We start from the raw sequence: 27,178 nt of genomic DNA, 5'->3' as shown, positions 1-27,178 counted from the left end.
AAAATGCACACCTCTGATATATATGTCCAATTGATCTGACTAAGTTCAACAGCTGGTATTTTTTCATAAATAATCAAAAATCAAAACACTCAAAATATGCACACCTCTAATATATGTCCAATTGATCTGCAAAAGAACAAATTCCTATCTTGAAAACTATAGGAGGAGTTAACTGTACAATAGGGGTACCCTACATGCAATGTTTTGCCGAAAAATGACCAAGTTTAACAGCTTGTATTTTTTTCATAAATTATCATAAATCAAAATCCTAGCAATATGCACACCTCTGATATATGTCCAAATAATCTGCAAAAGAACAATTTCCTATCTTGAAAACTGTAGGAGGAATTTTCTGTACAATAAGGGTAACATTTTGGCAACTGCCCGCCTGTCATTATCACCATATCAATAACCAGATTTTTCCTTTAGAAAACCCAGTTAAAAACTGCAAGCTATGGAACAATCCTTTTAAAGAGCACTCACAGAAATTCCTGAACTGTGACGAATCAATGGACTGGAACCAGCATGGGGAGGAAAAGCAATGTCTGGCATGGATCCTTTCCATTTGATGTAAGAAGTGCCATTACACCAGTCACCATGAAAAGCTTTACGAGGAAGTCAGTCAATCAGGAAAGGGACGGAGAGCCGCACAGCTTAATGTTGCCATGGCTGTTGGCCACTTGGCTACCAGCCTTACAACAAAGGATATGCATGGTATACTTCTAGGCACAAACATTGACCCAGCATCAGCCACCAACATTCATCAGACCTGCAACACAGTAGGCCAAATCATCACTGATTTGAACAAAAACAGCATAAAGAAAATAAATCAGGACATTTAAGAGCTTAATGAGATATGTGGATTTGCCAATACACCTATAAGAGCGGATGAAGATGCCTCGTTTTACAATGCCACCTTCAGTGCGATCGGGAAACTGCCACACAAGTGACATACACTTTAAGGTCAGACAACATGTTCCTCGAGAATCTTTTTTGTATCTCCTCGTTATAAAGAGTTCCAATAAAAAATATTAATTTTATAATTACTTTAAAAATGATCACAATTTACTTAGATGTGGTTATATGTCTAGATGGTCGAGTGGTTAGAACCGTGGCAGCTCACTGTCAGAAGCGTTTATAGGTTATAGAGGTCGTGAGTTCAAAGCCCCGCCCCGGCAGAGATGTAGTTCTAATATAGTGAATATCGCTGTGGTGTAGATGAATTTATTTTTATATCAGCAATTCAAGTGTATTTTCAAGAAGATTATATAGGAAATTGCATACTCTAGTATTTTGAAGAAATGCTTGGGAAGGTACCCTAATTTTTTGCAAGAAGGCTTGTCAAAGTAGTAGTAAACCATTAACAATTTCCTGGAAAAAGTTATCTAAAATTGAGGAACGTGTCGTCTGACCTTAAGTGAAAATGTTACCAAGAAGAATGGTGTGGCTGTGTTTTGTGGCAATAAACTATGCAAGAAAGGCACCTATTTTAGAACCAAGGAAAAGGAAGTTACATGCCTAGGACATGAAGACTGCATTGCAACCATTCCTCCTGAGAACACCATAGAAGATGAAAAGAGATGGGCTGCGGAATGCATCGTTGAGCTGCAAAGTGATGACCGTCCACTTGTCATTTCCCATTTCACCAGTGATGGAGATAGTGCTGCTGCTTCTGGTGCATCTGAAAAGCAAGGGCATATGATTGAAAAACTCAAAGACCTGCGCCACTTCTTTGACTCTCAAAGAAAACAGACTGCTAAGTCTCCATTCAGGAGTGACATGTTTCCTGGAAGAACAAAAGCTATGAGAGAATCCATGCAGAGAAGTTTTGTTCTGGACCTAAAGCTTAGATGCAGGACGGAGTACGAAAACTCTAAAATCACTACTCCGGAGACTTACCTTTGAAGAAACAGGCCATGTCAACTGCTGTCAGTTCCATCATCAGCTGCTACCAAAGACAGTGCGGAAATTCCTGCCAACTTTATTCCTTTTCCTGTCGCGGACTGAAAAACAACAAGTGGTACCCTTCAGTGTTGCCTCATGACTTTGAATTGAGCATGACAGAAGAAGACAGATGCTTGTTAAATATCACACTTGCACACAAAAATCAGAATCTCTAAACAGGGCATACGTATAATTAAAATCAAATCCAAAATGTATTCCTAGTAGTAGAAATTTTGAAAGTAGAATGCATAAAGTTGTGCACTCACTCAACCAGGGTCATGGACATTCAACATTGGAACTTTGTGAATCTGTAGGGGCACCTGTTGTCAAAAGAAGTAGAGTGGTCCATCATCTAAAACAACAGAAAATTGGGCAAAATTACTTTAAATGAAACAAAACTATAATTAAAATATAAATTCTACAGATCTAAAAGATATCAGCTCTACAATAAAAAGTCTAAAGACACTTAACGTAAATCCCCAACAGATCCAAAATTAAACAGGAAGTAGCAAAGTGTGGAAAGGGGGGGAAGATCATCATGGGTAGGTGGGTAGGGGGTGTATGTACAAGGGTTTTTCGGAAATTATTGAGACAGCTGGAATATTTCCCCTTCTAAATGATGAATTTTGGTGAAAATTGGCATAAACATTGAAGAACCCTCAACAAGTAATATTAAAAGAATATTTAATAGTTTGTTTAGTTAAACAAGTCAGTGGTCGGGGTATCCGGCGCAGTATGAACTTGGAGATTAAAAAAACCTGAACATCTTCTTTCTAAGTTTCCGCAGACTTACAGCTAATGATAAAAGAAGTCAAATTAAATAAGTTCATTTTGCTATTTTCTGCAACTATTTTTTGATCGTTTCACTTAATATGTTTGGGTTGAAATACAGATATACAGTGGGGCCTCAGATATCCGGATGCCAGATAACCGGACGCTTCAGTTTACGGACGATTTTATTTGGGAACAGATTTTTTATATGTTATTTTGTCTCATTTATCCAGAATTCCGCGTTCCGGATCTGGACGGTCTGTTTTTACCACAAAACATCGTTTTACTACTAATCTTGCTTCATTTAACTGGACAGTAAAATTTGATGATACCATACTCAGTACAAAAGATTTCCCCTGTCAATTAAGTTTCACACCTTTTTTACGTGCAAGACCCTCATGAGTAGCTTGTATAAACACACTGACTTCCCAAATCACTTTCAAAATTTGGAAAATTGCGAACAACAGTGTATCTTACACATATCACACTTGGACACAAATAATTTAGCTAGATTCGGTTATCATTAATGTCCGGTTAATATTTCATGACAAAATAATAAAATAAAGCAGAGTTCTTTATATCTATAAAAACGTTCATATCAACAGACAACTCTAGCATGTGTTGCTATATGGTATGAAAGGCAAAAAAAACTAGTATCAACACTGGGAGCCATTGTACATACAAATACATTATCATTCAAGACAACAATAGACACATTTCAGATATCCGGACGCTTCACTTATCTGGACGATTGGACTTGAGAACGAAAGTGTCCGGATAACTGAGGCTCCGTTGTATTACAAATAATTTAGAGAACAATAGAAATTTAACAACGACTTTACCTTAAATTTTGACGTCAAAACGACGCAGCGAATATACATCAAACTCGTGGAAATCTCAGAAGAAGACCTTTTAAGGCCACGTAATTGCTCAGACAAAAACTAAACAATGACAAGAGATGAAGAGCTTCAGTTCAACATAATATTTTCACTGATTGCCTGTCTAGAATTAAGAAAAAGGAACTATATATTATCAAAACAACTTTGGTTGGATTTTTCTATAGCGTCACAATCATTTCTGTCAGCAATGTCATGCATGAATAATTATAGACGCCGCCGTTGTGAAAACTTTATGATTGGTCAATTCCTTTTCTAAGGCGGAGTTATCAGTACATGCTTATGCAATGCCATAGCTGAAGGATTTCTCAGAACAGTTCATTTTCCCCCAATATGGAGTCATTATCGACTATCCCCTATGTTTAAATTCTGTGCAAAACTCTCTCTCTCTGTAAACGGGCCTTAAACCATAGCCTCAAGCTACAGTCCAGAGTACGGCGTTATTTTTTATAATATTTAAAAATTGCATGTGCTAAGCGTTCATTTCATGTAAATACCATTAATGTATAATGCACATGTATTACCTACTAACTTGCCAGTCGAATTGAAGTGATAGATCGATTCCTACACTTTTCGATCGGCAATCGACAGTCAATAAAAGAATTGAACGATGGTGTGACAGAACGAGAAGGAAGTGGAGAGTGCAAGGGGGTTTGTATATGTGCGTCTTCATTAGGCAAGTGTCCGATTCGTTTCTCTTCTGTTGCCCTATCACTTTCGGTGTAAATATATATACTAAAATATCCCCAAACAATTTACTACAGATTTCTTTATTTTACCTGTCTTTGAACCACCGGTCACCAGCTCCATACATGTACACTGGTTTGTTTACTTACATAAAAAATAAAGCTCTTGATCCGCTTTCCAAGTTAAAGGTTGTTTAATCATTAATGGGAGAAAGTTTGGGCCAAGTAAAGTTACAATTATCAACAGTTGTAAACTAAATGATTTAAATGGATTATTTGCACAAAATGTGGTATGGTATGATGTAAATCTTTTTTTAAAAAGCGTATTTTTTATGCTCAGTAAATTGCCGTAAAGTTTTTTGTACATGTAAGTATTGTATGCACTATAGCTTTATATTTACTAACCCAAAATTTTTACACAGAGCTACAGCTATATATGTATGTACCGTATGTATGTTTTATCACAAGTGTACACATACAAAAAATAGCCCAATTTCGACAGTCACGAGTACCCATGTAAATTTTTCATTCTCTGATATGTTGTTGTTCTGTCCGTGCATAATTTAGTCTGAGTTAACCAGCAACCAATCAGCGGTAAGCTGAATCCACCAATTAAAAAAATTGTTTATGTATGATGTAGTTGATAGAATTAAACATGACGCATCGGAAAAGTCCAACCAAATCGGTTATAGTAATGACAAGTACTTTTTACACACTAACTGTTGTGATCAGTTCTAATATACTTCCAAACTGACTACAGTAGACATTCCCAGTAAATTGACTTTCGGGTAGAAATAACTCAAATTTTTTTCCACAAAAAATCAAGAATTAGAGAAAATGTATATTAATGTAAATGACAACATTTTAAAATAAAAACAAAAGATGAGAAATAAAGAATTCTTATTTCTGTTTGTTTGTAATGCTTTTAAACACAAGAGCAATGAGAAGCGTTAAAATGATGTTGCCAAGAGTTTGCGATTGCGCCAAGTCACAGGACTAGGGCATGTTGATCCACTTACCAGGAATGATCTAATTATGCCATGAACAAGAAACTTTTCACATTGATATACCAGGGATGCGTTTTACAAAAGAACTTACAACTTATGACCAACTAAATAAATGATAATTAATCACGAACTAATCAATATTTTATTCTAATGGCTGTAAAATATGATTAAAATCAAAATAGTTGTAAATAAATGGTTTTATATAAAAAATTTTCATTAAATTGAATCCATGAAACTGAAAATATTTACGACTTTGTCATTAGTTGTTTTGTAAAATGCATTCCTGATTAACGTTTTGATGAAGTTTCAAGGATTTTTTGTTTTCCCCAAAAGAATAAGAGAAAATGTCTCAATAATTTCTAAACAAACCTCGTAGTTAACATGTATGAAATGTTCGTTATACCTATCATGTGAATTTTGTATTACATTTAATGATTGCTATGTTTTAATAATGTGCACTGAATGTATGGTAATGTGTGAATGATGAGTGTGTGTAAAATGTGACATGTCCTTTCATGAGGTACTCTCACATGTAAATGCTATATTTTTTATTGTTCATCTTATTAAAATGATTTCAAACAATTATCTTGATTTTCTTACCTGTCTGATGTACACAACAAAGAAGACTGAGACAATTGGTAGAAATACGGGTATACAGGTGTCAAATTTCACTGTTGTTGACAAGACAGCATCCCACATTGTTTATCCGCCATTGTTGAACTTTATCAAGGGAGACTTCTCCTGAAATTAGAAACATAGGTAATCACAGATTACAAAGCTCACCGCGACGAGACATCACCCTTATGAGACATCACCTTTATGAGACCACCTTTATCATATTAAATGAAAATCATACTTTATGATCTTGGATATTCATGGATTCTGTTTTGACACAAAATCATATATCATCTGTTAAAAAATTATATGATAATCATATGTTCATATGTTAGTCAATATAAGAATATAAAATTAAATATTGCATCCTATCATACAATATATATCATATAATACTATACAAATATAGCCCTTTCATGAGGTAGATCCATAGATATATCGACTTCACAGAAAAGCATATCGACCGAGCACGAAGTGCGAGGTCGATATGCTTTTCTGTGAATGCGATATATCTATGGATCGACCGAGCGAAAGGGCTACATTCGTTATATTATTTTCGAAGTCTTTTTTTACATATCTCCATCCTTCGTTCTAGCGTCCATGTAAAATTTAGCTAGCTTTTCGCACTCGAAATTTACGAAGTCTCGGCTCTCGCCTTTCGATTCGAGATATTCCCGAAAAAGCTTAACAGCTGTTGAAGTTACCCTGTATTAGTGTTCCCGGCATAAACATTTTCCATTATAACTTTCATTTCCGCGTCATTAATTTTCGCAAAACGACCTTTCACTTTAACGTCTGCAACTTCCATCTTTGTTGTTTGTTAACGCGGAGAGAATTTTGATTGGTTGGGGTGAATCACGCCAGCCAATCAAATTCATTTTAACATTAGAGCAAAATTTCCCTTATCTATATTTAGAAAGTACAGGTCAATCCGAGTTTTTAAAGCTTATTTTTAGAATGTACAGGTCAATCCGCATTTTTATACTTCGAGACGTGATATCAAAATAACCAATGATAAAATTCGTTATAATGCATGAATATAATATAATAAAATACTGTAATAAACAAAGATGATATTGTAAGTATGAAATGACGTTGTATTGTGTTAAACCTTATTGTATTTGATCACATAATACAACATCATTATATAAAATACAATATTGGACTATAAGATACAATATCATATTACATAATACATCATAACATTGAAACATATGGTATTATATTGTATAATATAGTATGATATTGTATTGTATGATATTGTATAATATTTGATACATAATATGATATTGTATCATATGAAACAATATAATTTGATACAACATTGTATCTTGTTATACTTTTATGTTAAATACTGAAATCTGATTGGCTAAGACGCAGTTCATAATCCGTTCTATTACCCTCAGCGTTAGCAACGCACTAAGCAATGGGCAACATTAAAAAATGTTACATGCGCGAATATTTTGCGCGTACAGTTCGCTGTAGAATTCACGTTATTCCTATATAAAAGCAGTAAAATTTTCTTAAAAATTTAGACAGTCAGTTCGCGTTGGTTGACAATGGTTTTCTCGGGGTGTCAATTTCAACTGTTACCCTCCCAAACAGGCACTATTTATATAATATCAAATTATACAATCATGTGATAATTTAAAAGTAAAATATTATATAATACAATATTATATTATACATATTGTATCATATGATACAATACTATACAGAACAATATCATGATACAATATCATATCATAAAATATCAAAAAAATTGATACAATATTTTATCGTATCATATAACTATTTACAATATAACATATGATATTATATTGTATCATATTAAACAATAGTGTTTTATATCATACAATACTTTATCATAGGAATAATGTTATATCATTTAACAACCACATCTATCTATCAAGCAGGTTTAAGTGAGGTAGGAGATTTCTGTAGCATCCTTGATAATGGAGACCAGGCTCTGCATCTGAAGCAACCTTTGCGTTTCATTTATAATATAGTTAAATCAACTTTGTAAGCTATCACCTATAAAACATGTGACCTTTTTCAAAAAACTAAACCTCATACAGCATCCATAACCTATGGCTCAGATTCAGCATTCAAGCCTGTCAGGTGCATCAGTATCATAAGACGCATCACCCATGCAAGTTTAGTGAAGTTAGGATCAGTAATAACTAAGATATCATCATCAGAGGGCACCACCAATTAAAACCTTAACCACCTCCAGCATCCGCAACCTATGGCTCAGATTCAGCATCCATGCCTATCTTGTGCATCTGTATCATAAGACACACCATCCATTCAAGTTTGGTGAAGTTAGGACCTGTATTAACTAAGATATATTTTTTAGCATCCTTGATAATGGAGATCAAGCTCTGCATCTGAAGCTACCTTTGCGATTCAAATATATTACAGTTTAATCAACTATGCAAGTTTGAAATAGTACAATTATCTATGTAACATGTGACCTGTTAAAAAAAACTTAACCTTATCTAGCATCCGAAACCTATGGCTTAGACTCAGCATTCAAGCCTGTCAGGTGCATCAATATCATAAACGCACCATCTGGTGAAGTTAGGACAAGTAATAACTAAGATATCATCATCAGAGGGCATCTGTTTCAAAAACTTTAACCAGTTCTTTAAACCTTAACCTCCTCCAGCATCCGAAACCTATGGCTCAGATTCAGCATTCAAGCTGTTCAGGTGCATCAGTATAATAAGACACACCATCCACACATGTTTGATGAAGTTTGGACCAGGAGTAGCTAAGATATAATCATTAGAGGGCACCTGCTCAAAAAACTTAAACCAGCTCCAAAAACCTTAACCTCCTCCAGCATCCGAAACCTATGGCTCAGATTCAACATTCAAGCCTGTCAGGTGCATCTGTATCATAAGGCGCAACAACCATACAAGTTTGGTGAAGTAGGGACGAGTAGTAAATAAGATATTATCATCAGAGGGCACCTGCAACAAAAACTTTAACCAGCACTTAAAACCTTAACCACCTCCAGCATCCGAAACATATAGCTCAGATTCAGCATTCAAGCCTGTCTGGTGCATCAGTATCATAAGACACACCGTCCATGCAAGTTTGGTGAAGTACTGACCAGCAGTAACTTAGATATTGCTATCAAAGGGCACCTGCAACAAATACTTTAACCTGCTCCAAATACCTTAACCTCCTTCAGCATCTGAAATTTAGGACCCAGATTCAGCATCCAAGTCTTTCAAGTCCACAAGTAGGTCCAGATGCATCATCCATGCACGTTTGGTGAATATAGGACAAGTATTAGCTTAGATACAGGACCTGCAACAAAAGCTTTAACCAGGTCCGGACGCCAACGCCGAGGGTATAGCATAAGCTCCCCCCGACTTCGTCTCGGTGAGGTAAAAAATGCAGTTTAAATAAAAGTTACATGTTTTTTTCATCAATCATATTGAAACAAAAATGTTTTAAGGTCTCACACAAGGAATTAATTTCACTTTATGTTACTATATAGCTTTAATTAAGTTAATTGATTAACTATACTATCAGCATATAATTCATGAAAGAGAAATTATAGTTAAATGCTTCAAGAAAAATTTTAGATAAAAAAAAAATACCTTATGTGGCTTCTAAGAGAGATAATTGATAGTAAACATACCTACCCTCAAGTACACATGGGTTCCACATGTTGACAAACAGGTTCAGCACCATTCAGGAAGTAGCATCATGTGCATCTAAAAAATAGTTCCATTGAAATTGGTGTAACAACTCCACCAAAGTAATAATTCTCCTAGCCACCGAGTCCAAAATCAAAATTCAACATTTCCTTAACATATATGTCACAGGTGGTGAAAAGTCTAGTCTCAACCGGGACTCGAACCCAGGGCCTCTGGCGTACCCTGCCAGTGGTCTAACCACTGAGCTATTGAGACCCGATATATTGACTGACAGTCACACACCTGTGAACCAGGTGACATATACATATTACAGTCAAACTTGTATTAAGCAGTCACCTGCGGGAGGCACCCAAAGTGACCTCTTAACAGAGGTAACCTTTGAATAGAGACTTGTGAATTTGCCAACATCAAATTCCTTTTTAGAACAATTATTCAATTTTATTTTAATCATATACTTGATATTTAGCATAATGTATCAAAATGATAGATAAAGTAATTGATTTGATGATTTTATAGTATCTATTATATTTACAAATAAGTAGAAATACATTACAATGCATTGTGCATGCAATTTTTATATTTCTTTAAATTATTGATACTAATACTCTGTACTATTTTCATGGGTACCGTATATATAGAAAACAAAACTTTTCATACAAATCAACAATTACGTTTTTCACCGACCGTATCTGAACTCAAAATCATATTACTAAATCAAGCAATTTTCTCTTGCATCGCCGCGGACATTTTTGACACCTGTACTTCATTCATGTTTATAAAACAAACATATTGTTATACTTGTTTAAACAATTCACTTGATTCCCATTCGTATCTGATCTGCCAATTATGTATTATAAATACATCGATTAATTTGGTTTCTCTCGCCTCAAGCGTATAATAATTGCTTACATTTATTACCCGACATTCAGAAGCCATGTTTAAAATCCCCAGGTGTAAATCATGTGACCGGCCAAAATGGCCGCCTAATGCATGTGGACTGTACAGTTTCAGATCAAAATACGATGACCGCTGACCACGTTAGACAGGTGACCGCTCTTTTGAGGGCAATTATATAGGATTTTTCATCAGGAGGAAATAAAATGACCGCATACGAAAGGTGACTGCTTAATAGGGGTGACCGCTACGGCAGTTTTGACTGTACATTTAAAAAAGTCTTGCTGGTTACTTCAAGATTCTAAGACAATAGCAATAAAATTGCTACAGTTTTAAAAATTTTGTAAACATTTTGTCCTCTAAACAGAAGCAGATTAACGTACAATTGAATAAAACCAGGACAAAACTCACTTTTTTTCCAAATTTTGTGTAAGCGATTTCTCAATAAACTACTTGACTCAGATTTATTCATATATTTCAATCTCAAAACCACTTGATACTGGTATAAAGAGACTATAAAATACATTAACATTTAAGATTTTCTAATTCAATAACAAAAACATACATGAAAATACATGTATAAAGAAAAGTAGCCTCGTGTTTTAATAAATGTGAAGTACAGCAACTACTGGGGGAGCATATTTGTTATTTTCTAATAAATGAACATGATTTTTTTTAAAAGCAGTTCTTAAAAAGATATATATTGTGGTGGTTCTGGCGATAGCGGGTAGAAATTGCCTGGCTACCGCCTGAACTTGCTGACACGACGATGATGTAATTACCCTTTGCCTGTCTTCCAAGAGACAAGACGTGCTTAATTGCTCTGTGTATTGTACCATTCGTTTACTTTTCTCTATGTGTTAGTAATCACCAAATAAAGATCATATTACATACCCATAGTGTCTTCTCTCTGTGGCATCACCAGCGACCTAAAGTAACGGTTAGGGAGATACGCTATATTGGTGCTGCTAGCTGAGGATATTTTGCCTCGCAGGCACATGGAGACGCCATTTTGGATTTTTATAAAATTATATATATGTTCGAAAATATAACTTTTAAGGTTAGCTTTTTTTGTTTTCTTGCGTGTGCTGCTGTGAATTTGATCCATCGTGTGGTGGATTACGCGCTACATGTCAGTTGTGAGTATATATAGTTGGGAGAAAATGGTCTGAGGGACCAGGAATGAAATTCAAATTTGGACGAGCCAGTTCTGGGAATCCACAGCCTGGTAGAGTTAGTTTTACTATAGGTGTTTGTGGTACACCTATGTTGGGAGAGTGCCCGGTATAATGTCACTTGGAGTGGGGAGGAGGAGATTTCACTGACTCAGGGAGCTTTAAGGGACCAGCCGAATGATGCACCATGGTTTGAGCAATTCTATGCCCTGATCCGGGAGAGAAAAGGTCAGGACGTTGGGGTTCTGCAGGAAGATATAAGCACACTTGAGTCTAGTGTAACCTTCCAGCTAAGCTCCATTGACAGAAATATGGGTACTATTATTTTTATTATTTATTACCCAAATGTTAGCAGGCATGTTGGGTGTGATAAGCCTCAGCCTGTTGTTACTCAGCCGCCAGAAGTCGGGGTAACTGGTAATCAGCCAGCGGTGGTCGGGAGCCAGTGCGGAACCTTGGTCTCCCTGGGGATTGACCGGTGTCTCAAAATAGTTTCCATTCCTCATCAGTCGGTTTAAATGCCTCAAGGACAGTCTCAGCTGTAATCGCTTATATACAGAGGTACCACCTAGTACTATTTGCTCAGACTCTATTTGGTCCGGCAGAAGTACAGTTTATCTCAAAGCAACGGGCCGAGGCTTGGGAATTCCATCATTCAATGTCAGCAGCATTGAGACTGTCGTGCTGTCACCGAAACTGCTAAGGTCCATTGTCAGCAGCATTGACACCTTGCTAGTCCCTATAGCCTTCGGGTCTGCACCTAGTGCAGAAGGCAGCCAGGATTCCGGCTGTCATCATTATGGTGTATTTGTGAGTCAAGCTGCAGCATCTGTTGGAGGACAGTCATCAATCTTTAGTGGAGGTGGAATGCCTATGTCTCAGAAGCTGATGTCGACCACTGCATATAGGTCACAGCTGCCAAGTTTGATTCCTCCTGGCAGCAGAAGCAGTGTTAGATTATCCCTGCTGAAGTCAAGGTTGCAGGCCTCTCACACTCATTTTTGGTACGAAGGTACCAAAAAGGTACAAAGGTAAGGGAGGCTACCTCCACTGTTGACTGTTATGCAGCAGTTGGGGGAGAGGACAACTACAGTACCGATCAGACCCAACCTAACACCAGAGTAAACCCCAACTAAACCCCGGGTTTACTTTCTGGGTTTACTTGGAGTTTACTCTGGGTTTACTTTTTGAAAAATTGGGTCCACTCGGGGTTTACTTTGGGTTTACATGGGGTTTACTTTGGGTTTACTTTGAAATTGCTTTTAAGGTCATCTGTATGCACTGAAGTGTGAAGCAGACTAGTATTTTATCTTACCATCCTACTTCCTGTTATTCCTACCCTTTGTATATTCCGAATACACAGTTAGCTTCTGCTTTCAGGAGTATACTTCTAATAAATGCACCAGCGGAGGTGAGGGATAGAGCGGTAAGCTTGGTAAAGAAGTATGCTGATATATGTTTGCAGTGAGTTATCTAGATTTTGGGAATTTTACCAAGATTGAGCATTGCATAGACACTGGAGATGCTCGACCCATTAAACAGTGGATGCGCCGTATGCACGGTGTTTTCAAGGGGAAGGAGGAAGGTCATTTAGAAAAAGGCTCAAAGCCAACGTTAATCAACCATCATTCTCTGATTGGGCGTCTGCACCGGTACTGGTCAGAAAGAAGGATAGGAGTGTTCGGTGGTGTGTCGACTACTGGGCATTGAATAAGGTCAATGTCAAGGACACAAACGCATTGCCTCTTATCGAGGAGTGTATGGACACACTAGGCGGTAACCGCTGGTTCTCCAAGCTGGATGCCAATGCTGCATACTGGTAGATCAAGATACACACAGATGACAAAAAGAAAACTGAGTTTATCACCAAACATGGCCTGTTTGATTTTACCAGGATGGGGTTCGGTCTTCGTAAGGCCCCTGCAACCTTCGCTAGGGCAATAAATTTGATATTGCACAGACTGAACTGGACAATAACACTTGCATTTCTAGATGATGTCTTAGTGCTTGGGGCTTGAGCAGAAGCTGACTTGGACAATTTGAGACAGGTGTTTGAGCATGTGGTGATTTTTCCTACTATTATAAGTGTGGGGGTGAATTCATCGGGCATCGCATGAATTCGCCCATGTGCAGAGAGATATAAAGATAAATCAACTGCGAACATTCGAGATCGATGTAATTGTTCAAGAAGTATATATAAAGATATTTAACGCCTACCTGGTAAGTTGTTGATCATTCCTATCGGTTTCCCCGATTATCTCGCCATCTTAGCAGTGGGAAACACGATAAACAGCGCTGCGAGCAGGGTCAATTTTGATGTAAGTGGGCAAGATTGAAAATTCAATGCCATGCCGAGACAACATGGTAGGCGCCATTTTGAAAAATATATTTTGTATGTCATAGTTTTGTACTTGCAGCAAGCCGCCAAGTGTTCATTTGTTGAAATATTGGTTTGTTTTATTTATGATTTATTGATTTAGTGTACTTTGAATGAATTAATGGCTCAGAAGATGCAAACAGCAGGTGTTGGTAGGGGGGCCCGGAAAATTCTGAATGGCCGCTACATTCAGTCTGAGGGAAATGACCAGGATGGCATGTTAAGTACCTCAGGGAATAGCGTCAGGGATGGGCTTTTATCTACAGGTAGGGTACATCAAACGACGGGTGGATCCAAGAGTCATGGGGAGAAGTAAACGGAGGATGATCTCGAGAAGAGGCAGTTTACAAGGTATGGTAGATGGTTTGGATATAGACTTCGAATGTCTGAAGAGTGAAGTCGATTCTATCAGGACAGGTATTGGGTCGCTCGAGACGTCCAGTATGACGGAACAAGTATGGCGCAGCAATGTTAAGGCGTCCCTATGCTAAAATACGGCTGAAAAATGATATTATTTTAATCATCGCAAAAATACTTTGACTGGAAGTATTTCTTAAAATCTATGTTACATTTATTGCCACCGATGTTAAACTTTATATTTGATGCATTTTTGTGACGTCATATGTACTCTGTAAGCACGTGACGGGCGATTCCTAATATTGCAAATGATCTATATAAATCACATCGGCGCAGGTGATTAACGACATCAAATTATACATATTTTTAAGAAAAATCTTTTCTTAAGTCATATATACTTTTAAGTTCTTGCTTGGGAAAGAAATAGATATTTCGTTTATGGAAGATATTGTTGAAACTTTCCACAAAATCAACAAAATAATGCACATTTTTACTATTCAAAAGAGATTTAGAAAATATTGGGGTAAATCCGTAGGTTTCCCAAGCACGATCCACATTGGTACTTATATTCTCTACCAATTTTACGTAAAATATTCTAAAATTGTGTTGATCTTTCACCTGCGCCAAGCTGGTTTTTCATGCATTAAAATTTCTTCATTCAGTTGTTTACACGTAGCAAGGAGTCTCCAAATATAAATAGTCTTTTACTTAAAACGAAGCTTTAAAACTGCCGATTATTTGATACTGGTTTTCAATATGAAAAACTTCTGTACGTCTAGCATTAATGGCAGCATCTATGTAAAGGAAACATGCGGTATTATACTGGTTTGATATAATTCACTTTTAAGGTTAAGATACATATTCCCTGAGAACTATCGACAGGAATGCAGATAGTGACGTCAAACTTAATTATGACGTCATATCGTATGAAGTACAGACAAGTGACTTTCTACATATCGCTGTAAAATCCATCGGGAAGCCTTAACATGCCCGCGGGGGTGTTAGTTCACAGATTAGGGAAATGTTTCAAATGTCAGGTTTGTCGAGTGGAAATAAATCTCCGGAAATTCAAGGTAATGCTGCCAGCTTCGGGCCAAGTCAGTCACAAATTTCCAGTAGCCAGGGGGGTCCTTGGGTTCCTGGAGAGGCTGTACAAACAACTTCAGCAGATGGGGGGAATGCTACATTCTCTGGGGGTCCAAGGGTTGTGTTGAGCTCGGTAAGTTCTGTTTCCGCAGGGGGGCAGGCAATTCCTAGCTTTCCCCGTGTCATTGCAGAAGTCCCTAAGGCAGATGTAAGCTTCATGCCATGGCCAATGCCTGGTGACAGAAGCATTAACGCAAGACTCACAGGTATAGTACCCAACCAGTCTAGGGAAATGTCATCAGGAGTCATAACCCAGGGTAGTGTAGCTAATGTCAGTAGCAGTCAAAGCCCTGGGGTTGGGGGTCAAGTTGGGGGAGCCCCTATGCAAATGCCAATGACCCAGTCCTGTCCAACACAAACTTGGCATTTATGTCAAATTATCAGGGAACTCCGTCTGGACAACCAAAAACAGGTATACCTGAGGGTAGGCAGCCAGTCATGTCAAATGTTTGGCAGTCAGGGAGGACCCCTAGTCCTATATTGTCTAGCATTCATAGGTCTCAGTTACCCAGTCTTATACCGCCAGGTAGTAGAAGTGGAATAAGTCGGAGTATTCCCACTGAGGTAAAGGGTGTCAAGTATAATGGGGATGTAGAGTGGGGTCCATTCTACTCAAAGTTTTCAACCATTGCAGAATATAATGGCTGGTGTGATGCATATTGTTTGTTTGCACTTAGTTTGACACTAGAGGGGGTGGCTTTGAAGTATTTTGACATTTTGCGCCGCAGGGGTACTACACTTACTTTTCAAGAGGTAATACTTCGCATGGAGGAGAGGTTTGGTCAGCTTCCCAGTTAGAGTTGAATTCAATTACTCAGAAACCTGAAGAGCCAATAGACCAGTGGGGTGATAGAGTAATGGACTTTTGGGAGTGGGACCTTGCCTGAAATTTTTCAGGAACAGTTGATAATGAGATTTGCTTTAGGATACTTAGACTGTGAGGCGGATCAGCAATTAATTGACTGACCGCCAGATACCCTAGAGGAGGCTATTAAGAGGGTTAAGACATTCCAGTTTAGTCGTTGTGCAATTGCTCATCACCAAAGGGCTGTAAGGTCAGTCCCAAATGAAGTTAGGTACCGAAGGTCAGTATCACCTGTAGAAAATCGTTCACCTGAGTATGTGTCAAGGGGGCATCTAGTAGATAGGTCTGGCGATGCTGTAGATAAACAAAACGCAGGCCAACACCACAGCCCAGTGCCATCTCTATGTTACTAGTTTGAATCGTCAGGGGAATAGAAGGCCAAAAATTTGTTATGGTTGTAAGCAGCCAGGTCACATGAAGCGAAACTGTCTGCAACGATCACATAACAATTATGCAGGTCCCCCAATCCCAACTATCAAAAATACAGAGCACAATGAGCCAAATGTTTCTGTTTCACCACAGACCATAAGGGGTTGGGTTACATTTGCAGAAAATCCATCAGTTAGTGCTGCACATGTTTTACCTAATGTTCAGTCTGGTAATCGGGGTGAAGGTTCAGGGGCATGGCATGTGTTGGTTGGAATTGCGGGTATGGAGGTGAATGTTATAGTTGACACAGCCGCAGATATTACAATACATGTAGTATCACAAAAGGTTTGTCTCTATGCAACCCAAGCCGCACATTGTTGAGGAGTCAAATATAAGACTTGCGGGTGAGGTGACTGGTATGTGTGCTAAATTTTTGGGTAAAGTTGAGATTACAGTTGGTGGATATAGGTTTGTTCATCCAATTTATGTTGGTCCATTGCAGGATAAAATGTTGTTTGGAATTGATTTCCTTAAGTCACATGGTGCACAAATTTCCTGTGAGACAGGAGCTCTGAGAGTCAAAGGGGTACCAGGCATGATTGAAATGTCTAGTGGTGTGGATAAGTTGGTGCTAATTGCTGTATCATCTCGGCGGGTGCAGATTCCATCGCATACTGCTCAAGTGATAGAATATGTTTGGCTAATGAGATGTCAGATTTTATCATTGAACCAGCCAATGTCTTTCCATTGGGTATTGTTGCTTCCAGGACTTACAATAATTCTGGGAATAAGGGCAAGTTGTGTGTCATAAATATGACTGACCGCGGTCATTTTGTTAAAACAGGAAGTGTTGTTGGTATAGTGACAGCAGCTTGTGCAGTCAAAAACAGCGAGGCGTCAGTGCGTCGGGTGTCAACAGAAGGGCAAAAGGATTGTGAGCATGTCAGCTCGCTTATCAGAGATCTGAAGGAAAACGCTCTGACCGCCAGGAAGCAGTCAGTCTTGTAACTAAGTTTGCAGATATTTTCGCAGTCAGTGATTTAGATTTGGGCAATTTTGTAGAGATTGAGCATTGTATTGACACTGGCGATGCGCACCCCATAAAGCAGCGGATGCGCAGCACACCTGCAGTTTTTAAGGAGAGGAGTAATCCAGTCCTCTACCTAAGACTGGGCCGCTGCTCCAGTGCTTGTTCGTAAAAAGGACGGAAGCGTGAGATGGTGCGTTGACTATCGTGCACTGAACAAGGTCACAATCAAAGACAGTTTTCCTTTGCCACTAATAGAGGAATGTATGAATACCCTATCAAGAAACAAATGGTTTTCAAAGCTTGATGATAATGCAGCTTACTGGAAAATGAAGATACACCCAGATGATATGAAGAAAACTGCCTTCATCACGAAGTTTGAACATTTTGAAATATCGCAGATGAGATTTGGTTTATGTAATGCCCCTGCAACATTTGCCAGAGCTATCAATTTAGTGCTGCACCGCCTTAACTGGAAAATTGTTCTTGCATTCGTAGATGATGTGCTAGTGTTGGGCAAAACTGAACAAGAGCATTTAGACAATTTGCGCCAAGTTTTTGAGGGTTTCCGCAGTTTTGGGTTAGAGTTCAAACCTCGCAAATGTGAGCTTTTTTGCCCTTAAGTAGAATTTTTGGGGCGCACAGTAAGCAAAGATGGTGTAGAGATGGGGAGATCAGTATTTAGAGGCAGTACGGGAATGGCCCATGCCAAAAGATGTCAAAGCAGTTGAGAGGTTTCTCGCAAACTATCACATTATAATATAACGTTCTGCATTTCTCTAAAATTGTATTATACACACATGTTCCAAGTTTTAAAAATAATTTTTAAAAAAATTAACCTTTAAAAAATCCTATCAATATACCCTAGTTTTTGTTTTGGGGACTGTACATTAAGCAAGGAAAAAAATTCCCAATTTCTATCAAAACGTTGCATTTTTCCCAATCCATTGGCCCTGGCCCCAGTACCAAAAATGGGTGTGAGAGGCCTGGGAGACGACAAGTCGGTGAGTAAGCTTGGAAAGGCAATGCTCAGCAAGAATCCGGAGGAGGGTTCTGATCATGCAGCTGGGGAAGGGATATCTCTGTCTTCATATTCTGTAGAAGACATGGTTAAGCTGCAGAGTGCAGATAAGGTATTGACTTTCCTTCACGCATACTTAGAGTCTGGGGTTTTGCCAAGTGAGAGTGAGTTGATGACCTCTAGTCCTGAAGAGAAATGTTATTTTTGTTTCATGTTAGATGATAGGGGGGTAGTTTGGTATAAATCTGCTGAGGATAAAGATGCCCTGCAACTTCTTGTGCCTAAAACTATGCGCAAAGAAGTGATGTATTAGTGCCATGACATTCTTTCATCAGGACACCAAGGTATTCAGCGTTCTAAAGTGAATTTTAAGTCGAGTTTTTATTGTTGGCGGATGGTCGCTGACATGAAGAACTATGTTCTCACATGTGATGTCTGTTATAAAAAAGTGGGGTCCATTACCAAATTGTTCTGCTTTGAAGAGTTATCAAGCAGGTAGTCCAATGGAAAAATTCATCTTGATTTCCTACGACCATTACCTCACACAGAGAACGGAAATGAATACATACTCATGATGGTGGAAAGCTTTACAAAGTGGGTGGAGTGTGTCCCACTACCATCACAGACAGCGGAAGTGACTGCAAGAGCTGCCATCAATGAATTTTTATCAAGGTTTGGGTACCCGTATGAAGTGTTTACAGATCAGGGAAGGAACTTTGAGAGCGAGCTATTCCGAAAAATGTGCGAGATCTTGTGGATCCATAAAACGCGGACTACACCGTACAGACAATCAGGGAATGGCCAAGTTGAGCGTTACAACCGCACCCTTATGGTGTTACATTGATGGCTGTCCTAAGAGCTGGTATCAGTACTTGGGCCAATCAGCAGGTGCTTTGAGGTCTGCTATCAATAGGCACACTGGGTACACAGCAAACAAATTGATGTTAGGGAGAGAAGTCAAAGTGCCCGCAACTATCCTGTATCGACCAATGATTTTCAAAATGGGAAGGAAGGAGAAGTAGATAAATATGTGTGTGATTTGCAAGAATATTTGCAAAAGTCACATGAGACTGCCAGGGATAAGTTAAAAGCCACACAAAAAAATGAAGCAGGATTTTGATATAAGAGCCAAAGAACACCAATTTAAATTAGGTGAAGCTGTGTACTGGCACCAGAACGCAGGAAAGAAGGTAGAGTCAATGTGGATAGGCCCAGGTGTCATAGTTGAAGCAAAGTCCGACACAGTTTTTGCTGTGAAGTCATGTCGGGAGGTCAAGATCATGCATCATGAAAAACTTAAGGTAGCTCGTGGGTTTACTGCTTGTGAGAAAACATATCCTGAAAATTTGTCCACGTGATCTATAGGTTTTAGAGTTTTATTTCTAAAATTTATTTGAAATTCGTCTGCGCGGTAACAATGTTATTGTGTTTTAAACACACTGTCGCTGATAAAATTAAGCAACACCATTTCAATGAAATATATACTGTAAAACGAGAAAATTTGGCGCATACTGTGGAATCATTAATTTTCGTGGGGGTCAATTTTCGTGGATTGCTAGAATTTTACAGACTCGTGGGGACGTAATTTCGTGTATTCTCTTATATCTACAAAAGGAAACATGACTTTATTACTTCAATTTATTAATTCGTGAAGAATGTAAATTCGTGGATAAGAGGTACCCACGAATTCCACGAAAATTGAGCCACCACGAAATCTAATGATTCCACAGTACGTATTTTAGCGCAAACGCAAGTGCCAGTACAATAGGGCAATCATATTTTAGCGCATGCATCTTTTCTTTAAAAAAGAATACAAAAAATGTTGTAGTTTGATAAACGATCACGCCCAAAATTTAGTTCTGTGTTCACTCAAGCACGTGAACACAACAACTTTAATTTCTATCTCGCATGCAAGGTAAACTGTCTTTGAGAACAATACACTTACTTTTGTGTAAATCGTCAGTAGATAGATATGAAAACTTCATTTATTGGCGATGATGTGTAATTTTTGTTGGTAAACAAATTTGAGTTATCGGACTTTGAATTTAACGTGTCGACTTGGATAACACTAGAAGAGTCCCGAAACTAAAAGTGAAATCGAATGCTACATTTACCATGAGTTTTGATCACCATGAGAGAATCTTTTTCACAGTAATTTTACATTAAAAAACCCACAAAAAATAGGTATTGTCTTGTTATCTTTATATCCACTAATCAGAGATCAAAGAAATTATGATCAATCATGTATTGTCAGCATTAACGATCGCCACGCTTAATCACATTTTCACCTTGAGGGGCTAAATGGAAGTGGCATGGGGAGAAGCTTAATTTTGAAGGTGCTAATGAGAGATGTTAAAAAGCAATTAAAACTAAATTAATTAATCCATGTTTAGGCACTTATAGCCGATAACCCATACCGTTTACCTGTGTAATTGTTTAAACAAACAGAACCGAGAGCATCTGATATTTAAATGAACACTTCTATATAGCCTTAAAAATGGACTGACGTTATTGTTTTGCAACTTGAAGAAATTTAATTCATATGGAAAACCTTTGGCGCACTATTAATTTTAGCGCTCAGAGGCAGTTGCGCCAAAGGTGCTAAAATTTGTAGTGCGCCATATTTTCTCGTTTTACAGTGTAGTAAAATGCACATCTTTGTCGAGAAATGCATTTCAAAACTATGCTCCAAATATCAAAACGATTTAGACGAAATTAGATGTACTTAGTAAAATACCAGAGGAGATATTTTTTAATCAATTGATAAAAAATAATCAATATGTGTTCTCGGCCAATTTTTTGCAAAACAACTTCAAAGATTTAAAAGATTTCACAAAACCTTATATTTTCATTATGACGCTAGCCCAACATCATCATTTTCTTACGTCTGAGAACCCAAAAATGATAATGCGTTTATTGACAAGACTAGCTGATTAACACAAATTTGAACATGTAAATACTAATTACATATTATTATCGACTGCACAAATGCAATGTGCAGTCGATAACATATAATGTAATGTGAAGAGGAGAAAAATGGCTAATTCTCTTTTCATGGAGTTCCAACGCATAAACATATCTTATAGAACAAAATGTGACAAAGTAAGTCACCTTTTTATTAATAAAATTTTAGCACTTGATTATTATAAATGTTTGTAGAAACTACATTTAAGCCTTTTGACATATTTCCTTTTATGTTTCTAACAATCATTTGTCATTTTAAAAAAAATGTATAAGTTTGCTATGACGGTCAACTCTTTACGTCGAATCCTATTGTGACGTCAGCAAACCCGCGAGCTACTTTAAGAAATGTGATGCACGAAAACTGTCAAAGTGGTTGGTAGATTACATGAGATCACGATGATGAGGTAAGTGCTGGCGGATCAAGCAATACAGATAGTGCTTCCGCCAAAGACCCTGAGAAGAGACTTAGGAAACAGCCTGATGGACCATTCAGGGGTACAAGGTCTCATTCAAAGGGTATTACTAAGCATGATGAAACTATTGTTGCAAAACCGCCAAAGAAAAAGGTACGGAAGTCATAATGTGTGTAAAAACAAAATCCAAAAGGGTTAATGGTGCAATGTGATTCCTGCAGAGACTGGTTTCATCTGGAATGTGTGGGTATGACTGCTGAAATTGCAGAAAGCATACCTCTTGCCCTGAGTGTTCTCTTATAGATGGGCAGTAGGAAAAATGTATAAAAGTTTTTGGTAGTTTTATTAGCATTTATTAAACACCCAGAGCTTTTAAGGTATATAACTGGTTTCAAAGTGTCCTCAGATATAATTTACTTGCTAATATATTTTAATTTTAGATTCAGCGATGGAGGAGCAATTCCAATTGTATGTGTTTGATGAGGAGGATGGTATGTTCGAGGAGGAGAATGCTGGTGGGCTGCAGGAGCCGCTTGGACAAGAGGCCAGTATGACTGTTATTGATCTGAGCCAAAGCAGTGGCTCAGATCAGGAAGTTAACATGCGTCCTTGTCAGGAAAGAACACACACAAAGGAAAGGGGAGTAAGAAAGTGCGCTGTACACAGTTGCAGGGAGACATTTTCAGGAGCTACACCGATGCTTTACAACATTAGGAGGGACCATGCTGGAGGGGCACAGAATCCTGAGGAGTTTGTGTCTTTCCTAGCGGATATATCTGCTGAGGTTTTTCAAACACACCAGAGAGAGCCTGTATTACAGTCCCTGAAGAGGTTAAGGGCGTGGGCTGAGAGACAACTTGGGAGAGTTGACTAGACGTTCTCCAGGCCTGTGCAGGAGGTGGTGAACAGGGTCTCACACTTTTTGGGACTTGACAGCCAAAGTAGTGGGCTGATTACCGGGATAAGTCAATATCTCTGTGTTGAAAGGGGATTCAGCAGCCTGAAGAGGTGGGTCACCGTGTGCCAGTGAAAGCGGAGCTACCCACTAGTGATCCCCCTGCTAGTGATCCCCATGAGTTGCCTGGTAGTGGACTGTCATTGGCACCCTGGATGGATGCCAGCTCCATTTACAGGAGCAATGAATGCCACAGCCCTAGACAGCCGACCCTCCTAAGTGTCAGTCACCATTTCCAGAGGGTGCTTGGTTTATGGTATGAAGGAGGCCCGCATCCCAATGAGGTTAGAGAGTGGGTTGGTGATTGTGAAGGGGATCCACCCAAAGGAGGTGATAGAGCAACAAGGCTGATGTCGCGGCCACCATGAGTTTGTGCAATAGCAAGGGCTGGGCTGTTGGGGAGATAGGCTTGGACTACTCTGACAAAGAACATCACCCCCAGCAAAAGTTCATCCTTGCAGGATTTTCTGCAGAGTTGATCCATCCTCCAATATGGTGTTGCATCTGAAGGGTGCAGACAAGGACAGCTGCAGTTGAGTTCCCACCCAAGACTGCATAACCCTTTTAGATCGGTTGGGCGTGTCTATCCAGGCACCCATCTACCTGCACTGCTTTGTAGGGGGCCCAGCGCAGATCAAACTCTGGGTAGATACCGGGAGCCCGGTGTACTTTGGAGTGAGCGAAAGTGTCCATAGCATGTTGGATACCCAACAAGAAGGTGTTAGAGCTATTCCACAGGATCGAATACTAGTGAAGACCAACAGTCCATACCTGCCATGTGGGGTTGGCTGACCAATGACGCCGAAACATATTGGAAAGGTCTACCAATTGGTTGCGACCGTAAGTGGAAAATCCGTGGAACACCTTGAAGAGGCGGTTGCAAAGAACTTCCGCACCTTCTTCGCTAAGCAGTTGGGCCACCGATACTGATTGTCTGTCCTTTTATATGCAGTGTATTCTCCCAGGATATTTTTACATTCTTTTAAGTTTGTTTCCAGCGAAGGGATCCCTATGGAAGAGAGAGCATGGACCGTCAGAAGAGACGAGAGGGCCTTGAATCATCGTGCTCCTATTCCGGACACCCATTGCCTGTGATTGATTGACAGTGACTTTTTATTTGGTCATGATTTATGAACTGTTAATATCTGTTTTTATAAGTAATGGTAAATCACAATGTTTTAGTTAATTACATTAGCACTGTCAATCATAGGGGTTTAAATTGTATTAATGTATATGTCATTACTTTTGTAATATCTGGGGTCAGGTTTTTGAAATCAGGGGGAGTGTGGTGATTTTGCCCACTATTATAAGTGCCGGGGCAAATTCATCAGGCACCGGATAAATTCGCCCATGCGCAGAGAGAAATAGAGAGAAATCCTGAAAATATTCCAGATAGATGTAATTGTTCAAAATATTGGATGTCTACCTGGTAAGTTGTTGATCATTCCTATCGGTTTCCCCGATTATCTCGCCATCAAAGTGGTGGGAAACACCATAAGCGTTTCCGAGAATATGGTCTGAAATTTAAGCCTCAGAAGTAAGAGCTATTCAAAACTAAGATTGACTTTTTTGGCAGAACCATCAGTGAGAGTGGAATAGAGATGGGAGACCAGTATATAGAGTCAGTATGGGACTGGCCCTCCAGGCCTTGAAAAGTTTTTAGGTTTTGCTAATTACCATCACAGTTTTATACCCCATTTCTCTTGCATTGCTGCCCGCTGTATGCAGTCACTAGGAAATGTGGTTTCCGTTGGAAGACAGAACAACAAAGTGCTTTTGAGAGTTTTAGAGCATTGATGACAGAACCCCCTGTGTTGACTATACCTAATAATCATGGTCAATGTATCAGACACTGATGCTTCGGACTACACAGTTGTAGGAGAGCTGAGTCAAATTCAGAACGGGAAAGAAAGAACTATAGACTATGGCAGTGCAGTGCTATCATCCGAGCAGCGCAGATATTGTACGACGCAGAAAGAGCTGTTGGCAGTTATCAAGTTAACTCGCCAGCAGCAACAGTTCTACTGGTGGCAAATGGTAAAGGACATAAAGCTGTATGTAAAGACATGTGCTCTCTGTGCGAAAAACAAGAGAGCTTCATTGCCAAATAGATCAGATATGAATCGTTATCAAGCTGGAAGCCCGATATAAAGAGTACATTTAGACTTTCTTGGACTTTCCCTCGCATGGAGCAGAGCGATGAGTATATTCTCATGATGGTAGACAACTTTACTAAGTAGGTTGAGGGTGTGCCAATTCCTTCACAAACCTTGGAAGTAACTGCGAGGGCAGCTATCAACGACTTTTTCTCAAGGTTCGGGGATCCCTTCCAGATCTTTACTGATCAAGGCCGTAACTTTAAGAGTGAGCTCTTTTGTAAGGTTTGTGAGATGCTGGGATTCCACAAGTCTAGAACAACTTCCTATAGGCCTTCTGGCGTAATAATTAAGTAGAGTGCTATAATTGCACTTTGATGGACGCAGTTTGCTGTTATAAAGACAGTCAACCTAAAACTTGGGATAAGTATCTTGGTCCACTCGCAGTGGCATTGCAGTCAGCCATAAACCGTCACACAGGGTATACACCAAATAGACTTATGCTGGAAAGAGAGGTGAATGTACCAGCAACCTTGATGTACGGGCACCCTCTGAAGTCTTTTCAAAATGGGGAGGAGGGTGAGATAAACATGTATGTGCAGAAGTTAGAGCAGACCGTGCAAAAAGCACACGATGCCACCAAGCAGAAGTTGAAGTCTGCGCATAAATTTATGAAAACCGCACAAGACATCAGACTGTGTACATGTCCATTCAGGGTTGGCGATTTTGTATATTGGCGCCGCAATGCAGGGAAGAAAGTGGAGTCTAGCAGGGAAGAAAGTGGAGTCTATCTGGAAGGCTCCAGGTATAATTGTAAAGGCCAAGTCAGATACTGTGTTCATAGTAAAGTAATGCAGAGAAGTTCGGACCATGCATCATGATAAATTGAGAAATGCGATGCTACAGAAATACCTCAGTGGCTCTATAACTATCAGAAGCAGGTCATTGATGAAGAGTCAAGCAGTGAGTCAGAGCATAACACACATGTACCAGTGCCGAAAAGTGTCAAGACATTGAAGTCTGTTTTGAAAAAGGCAGAATACACTGCAGTCTCACAGACTACTTCAAGTCAAACTATTGACTGAGGGCCTTACATTGGGACAAGGAGTAGAGCTAGAAATCACCAAGCAGTTACCAGTGAGTCTGTGAAGTTGCAAGATAGCAAGGGCACTAACAAGTTTAAGTATCAGAAAAGGAAAACTTACTGTTTGTGTAATCAGGGTAATCCCAAAGTTTGATGTTATTGTGTGAAGAGGGCAAGGACTGGTCTCATTCCAGGTTTGTTTGAATTTCTGATGACAAGGCCAGGACAAAGCTTAAATATTTGTTTGCCCTGAGTTTTTACCTGGTCCGTGAGATAGTAGGTTTCTCAAGTTGAGTGTTATGTTTTATGATGTGGAAAGGTACTCCACGGTGATGCAGGGTACTGTGTACTGTTTTGTTTGTCTTAGCATTGGTAGAGTGTACCAGATGCTTGTATGTACCTTGGGCTGCATTTGCAGATGAGTGTTTAGATATCCAGTGTACCAAGATGTACAAGGAGTCCATGTACCCATTAGCTGGTTAAAAATGTTAAGGAACATGGATCTTACTTGTTGCTACTCTGGTACATTGTAGTCCCTACCTTACTTGCAGTGCCGGAGTCTTGGACACTATGTCAAAAATTTGCAAAGTGCCTTCATCTTGGAAAAATGTCTGGTGTCTAGATACGGAGTGATGTATGTCATACAGAGTGGTGGATGTCATTGTTAAAAATTGTACCTCATAGTTAATGTCATCGTTGAATCTCTTGGTGGATGTCATCGTTGGACTTCGTTGTAGATGTCATCTTTGGACTTCGTGCTAAGGGAATACTATGTGGACTACCTGATGTGTTGGGGAAAATGGTGGAACTAGACAAGTCGGAGGGGCCAGGAAAAGCAG

General features: G+C 39.0%; 1 long non-coding RNA gene and 1 pseudogene across 2 annotated transcripts in view; one reads left to right on the top strand and one right to left on the bottom strand.

Moving 5' to 3' along the window:
* Nucleotides 1–27,178, bottom strand: part of LOC128170016 (uncharacterized) — a 45,062-nt gene that overhangs the window by 1,039 nt on the left and 16,845 nt on the right. Inside the window, exons 5-9 of one of the 2 annotated variants that reach the window (XR_008241646.1) lie at nucleotides 9,582–9,653; nucleotides 5,905–6,045; nucleotides 2,211–3,656; nucleotides 1,900–2,003; nucleotides 484–1,681 (exon numbers count right to left, since the gene is read on the bottom strand). This is a non-coding gene — a long non-coding RNA (uncharacterized LOC128170016). The remainder of the gene's footprint in view (nucleotides 1–483; nucleotides 1,682–1,899; nucleotides 2,004–2,210; nucleotides 3,657–5,904; nucleotides 6,046–9,581; nucleotides 9,654–27,178) is intronic. The other variant, XR_008241647.1, reaches the window with a different exon arrangement.
* Nucleotides 23,418–24,453, top strand: LOC128170015 (uncharacterized metal-dependent hydrolase YcfH-like; annotated as a pseudogene).

This window comes from Crassostrea angulata, unplaced genomic scaffold, assembly GCF_025612915.1.
Source record: "Crassostrea angulata isolate pt1a10 unplaced genomic scaffold, ASM2561291v2 HiC_scaffold_279, whole genome shotgun sequence".
NCBI classification, from domain to species: domain Eukaryota; kingdom Metazoa; phylum Mollusca; class Bivalvia; order Ostreida; family Ostreidae; genus Magallana; species Magallana angulata.
Note: the sequence above shows the minus strand (reverse complement) of the source record. Positions and strands in the feature narration are given on the sequence as shown.